Source organism: Frankliniella occidentalis, unplaced genomic scaffold (genome assembly GCF_000697945.3).
Source record: "Frankliniella occidentalis isolate FOCC.00 unplaced genomic scaffold, Focc_3.1 Scaffold163, whole genome shotgun sequence".
NCBI classification, from domain to species: domain Eukaryota; kingdom Metazoa; phylum Arthropoda; class Insecta; order Thysanoptera; family Thripidae; genus Frankliniella; species Frankliniella occidentalis.
In genome coordinates this window covers 551,168-555,878 of record NW_026267289.1, presented here as the reverse complement: position 1 = coordinate 555,878, position 4,711 = coordinate 551,168, and the positions used below count along the sequence as shown (strand labels likewise).

Sequence of the window (4,711 nt, the reverse complement as noted above, 5' to 3'; positions counted from 1 at the left end):
GGGGGGGGAGGGGGGGGGGTCACAGAAGCAAGGCGGGAAATAAAACGATGGGAGGCGAGCGCCACTTAGGCCGACACGCACTCTGTCCCCCTTCTCCTCCTCCCCCACCTGACTCCCCTGGGTGTAAGCAACGCGATCGGCTGGAGGTGAAGAGTCGCACCCGTTCAGATGGTCATTTTATTGACGGCCCCTGGGTGAAATTACAAAGGGGGAAGGGGGAACTTACTGCACGCTCGGCCCATTGCCTCACGTAGCAGCCTGATAGGATATGCACCTCCAGATTGAATGCCCAGAATGCTTCAGCCGCTTGTAAACTTTAAACGTCTCGCCCTTTTCGTCAAGATTTCAGAAACTTTTATGTATAACAATGATATGGCTTCATTCCCAAACAGTTGTGGTGTGAGGTGAGTCTGTACCGGCAATTGGAGGTATATTTGTAGACGCGACTTGTCAATAGTGCTCAACTCAATCGGGTTTACAAAACTGCTCTCTCGACTCCTCGTTCGTGGCGAGCTCTACATACTTCAGTTGCCAGATCTTTCAACAGTCTGATTACGGCCTGCTAGTACACAAGTAGTCAAGCCACCAACACAAGGTAACCCTTTGAAGCCTATTTTCGTAGAACAATTTGTGTCAGCTTAAATGTGAAATTGTCCACACAAAATATAGCAAACAAATGGGCCAAAATTATCACATTCAAATTTTACTGTAAGCGGGCTACCTGCGATACGCCCACCGCCTGCACCCTCACTTTTGGAGGGTCTCGAGTTATATAAATTTCATCTTTGAAATGCTATCGTCCCCTGAGGAGCGAGAGGTTGTGTAAATCAACAGAAAAGTGAAGACCTTACGTTGCTGCTTGCCCCCCCCCCCCCACACACTTCTCCCACCAATACCAATACCTATTAAGGCAACATAAACTAAGAATCGACCGTAAAACTCACGCGCCCACCGTCAATCAATCGCAGTCACACTGTCATCGGGCTCGATGCAACGGAGGGGAGGCGGTAATCGGGTGGCAAAGAGACGACTTAATAGCGAATAGAGCGTGCGATGTGTGCAAACACGAAACACGTAATAATGCGAGTCGACAACAAAAGGGGATCCTATCCTCAGGTATATACTCCCTGTGGCACGGGGCACCCCTCGCTGCTCACTTGGGCTCGCCAAAACATTTTTGCAAGCAGGTCTCCCTTTGTTGTTGTTGCATCACACACACACACACATGCACACAGTAGGGTAAGTGCGGAAGGGTCGGCCTATGACAGGCGCCCCCTCCTTCCTGCCTGGAGCGTGCCGCCGCCGCCCCGGCACCGCCCTCCCTCACTTTGCACCTTTTTTCGCAAGCCATTTGCCGACAGTTTCATTCATTCCCGACGTGCGCCAAACCTGATTCACCCAAGAAAAGGGAGGGAGGGGGGATGACGCCAAGGAGTAGGCCGGCCGGCACACAGAGCGGGTCTAGAACCGATTTGCATTCGAATTGTTACGATTTCCCTCGAAGGTTGGGACGGCCGCGTCGTCCTGTCGCGTCCTGTCCCTGGCCCCGTCAAACCTTTATCCTTTTTCTGTCCGTATCGCTTGCCCCGGGACAAGCAGGACGGCCTCTCCCCTCCTCAACGACGCGCCTGCGACGTTCGGTCGTCAAATAAAACACTCGATAAGAAGGAAGGAGGGAGGGAGAGAAAAAAAATAATAAGAAATGTTCCATTTTAATCCCCTGTGCTGTTGGAACGGACCGGGCCGGCTTGTCTGCCGGACAGGTTGAACCTGTTGGTCCGGGATGGCCGCCGCCCCGCCCCGCCCCGCCAGGCCGCCGCTCTGCCGCCGTATCAGTAAATTCCAACTCGATATTAGAGGTGGACAGATTCAATAGGTTTTATGGGCGGGCGGCCTGTTACGTGATCCAGCCAGCCCAACCCTCGCACACACACGCACACAGGTGTCGGGGAGCCCTCTGCCAGCCCTCTGCAGGTAGTGAGTGAGGTGGTAGGTAGGTACCCTGGGGGTCGGGCGGTTTGCTTCCCACACGAGGGCTGAGGAGTCTGGTACACTGTTTTGAGAGGCAGTACACCACGAGCGACACTGATAGGCGCTAGGCAGCGATAGCAGCTCATGCTCATGGCAAAAGTCTCACAATCGGTACGAAACACTCCGTAAGGACGACTATATACTGCTGAGATCCTCTCTCGTCCTCGAGCGAGGGGGGGGGGGCAACTCCGTGAATTATGTGTACACCTGCCTAATCATCAGGATAATAACTAATCGAAATCAACGTAAATCGCTTAGACTAAGCGGGGAACTAGTAGAGCGGGTACAGATTAGTCAAAGTAAGCGGGGAATCGAGTATTTCGGAAATCATGTGTACACATCAAAAGGGAGTTATTGCACCCTCCTCGTCCTCGAGTTAGTGATCGCTGTGGGCCTGTTTCCCTCCACCTCCTGAACAGCACATGACCGGAAGCAGAATGCCGGATCTGGCGGCGCAAGGCGCAAAGGTCTGATCCGGATCTGGCCGGCTGCATTGTGGTCCACAGCTGAGCCGGAGGCCTCTCCCCTCCCCACCCGCCTCCTCCTGCCCTTCCGACCTCCCCCTCTGGAGGCAGAGCATAGCGCGGCTGCGGGAGAAAAAATAAAAATAAAAAAAATATGACGATCTAAACAATGAGAGGGCAACGCAGGAGGAGGGAAGACACATGGGCAGGCTCTGCGGCAGCAGCACCAGGATTCCTGGGGAGCGGCCCAACCCTTTGCCCCGCGGCCTGGTGGCGTGGCGTGGCGTGGGGCGGCCGGGAGGGAGCCGGGCTACTGCACACCTCCACGACACGGCCGCCGAGACAGACATCCGATACTCGGTCCGACGGGGCAGCTCGACAGCAAGGTAAGAAAGAAGGAATAGGCCAACTCGTTGTCGTTGTCTGCCCCTCCTAATGGAGCTTGGTAGGGGATAAAGCGCTCCGGCCAGACCAGATCCAGCAGACCCCTTTCGGGTGGCGACGCCCTGGCGACGCTGCCACGGGTCAGGTGCAGGGGCCCAGTTTGAGATTTTATGTGTCTGCCCTCCCCCCCCACACACACATACACACAGCATGGCATGGGGTCCTCGGGGGAGCCTCCTACTGCCCGAGGGGGGCCGTCCTAAACCGACCTCTTCTCCAACTTCAAAAAGGATTTGGAAACGACGACTCGTCCAACTGAACCTGAGCCGCACCTTCGAATCGGGTCACGCCGTACGGCCGTGTCCGATTAGGCCGACGAGCTCAGCGCTGTCAGCGCACTTTTAAAAGTTTTACAAAGCACTGCATGAAAACAAAAGCATCGGAGACTACGAAGCGTTGCTTGGAAATTACAAAAAAAAAGGAAAAAAGATTCACTTTGTGTCACAATGCTTTCATTTTCTTTGTCATACAAAGCAATGCATCGTAGACTTTTCCTCGTGCGAGCCGCGCAGTGCAGCGCCCAGAGGCGGGGAACCCGTGCGGTACCCGGGGTCACGTGAGGGCAGCTGCGCTGGCGTTCAATCAGCGCGCACAGCATATTCGGTGGGCGCGGCGCTCTGAGGCCATCCCGGGCCATCCATCACCAGCAGCCTCCAGCCACGCCTCTGGCCTCCATCCCTCACCTGGCCGGCGGCGTGTCCCTGCCCACCTCGTCGGACTACCAGCACATACAGGGGGCCACCACCAGCACATACGGGGCCCCACCAGCACATACGGGGCCCCACCAGCGCATACGGGGCCTCCGCCAGCACATACGGGGCCCCACCAGCACATATTGGGCTCCACCATCACATACGGTACCCCACCAGTACATACTGGGCCCCACCAGTACATACGGGATACGGGGCCCCAGCAGCACATACGGGGGGCCGCCACCAGCACATACGGGGCCCCACCAGTACATACCGGGCCCCAGTACATGCTGAGATCCCACCAGTACATCGCCTCGCAAGGCAGTACAGAGCCCCACCAGAGGACGTCCGCGCCACCTACAGGTCGCCTACAGAACACACGGCCCCGCCAGTACAAGAAGAACCCACCAGAGCCTCTCGCCAGATTTACATTAATGAACGGTTCAGGTCAGGCCGGGCCGGAGCAGAAGGAAATCATCCATCGGCTATAATTTCCAAAACCTCTCCGGTCGTTGTATAATCGCGCAGAAGAAACAATCAACATAACTCAGGAGGCCGGCGGGGCCCCACCGCGGTGCCGCGCCGTCAGGGGGACCGTGATGGGGACCGTGAGGGAGCGCCTAACAAGAAAACGCTTCCCTCCTTTTATTTAAATAATGAAAGAAAGACGCGCGGGCACGCTGCCTGCGAGGCGCGCGGTCGCGACGGCGATGGTGACACACGGGCAGGACGCCCGCCGAGGAGAGAGAGAGAGAGATGGAATGTGGAACTGTGCCGCGTCATCCCGCTCCGGTGCCCTCATGGGGAGACTGATTGCCCGGTGATTGAGCGATCTCCCCGCGGGTCAAGTGTCACTCCGCGGCGTGGCGGGGCGTAGCGTGGCATTCCTGCCCCACCAGCCGCGTCAGCGACATCCGCGGCCCGCCGCCACGGCCTCGGGAGCAGAGTGGTGTGTAATATCCTGTCTGCCGCGAAACGGAAAATCCGCACCGTCGGCGAGTCGCTTATCACTGTGCCGCGCGCGTCGTTTCCGGAAGGCGGAGGACGGCGGGGCGCGGCGGGGCGAGGGAAAGGGCAGTG

The 4,711-nt window shown here is 57.2% G+C and overlaps 1 long non-coding RNA gene across 1 annotated transcript in view; it reads right to left on the bottom strand.

Annotated features, from left to right (window-relative positions):
- LOC127750278 (uncharacterized) overlaps window positions 1-4,711 on the bottom strand; it is a 47,402-nt gene that overhangs the window by 40,864 nt on the left and 1,827 nt on the right. The gene's annotated exons all lie outside the window — the stretch shown is intronic.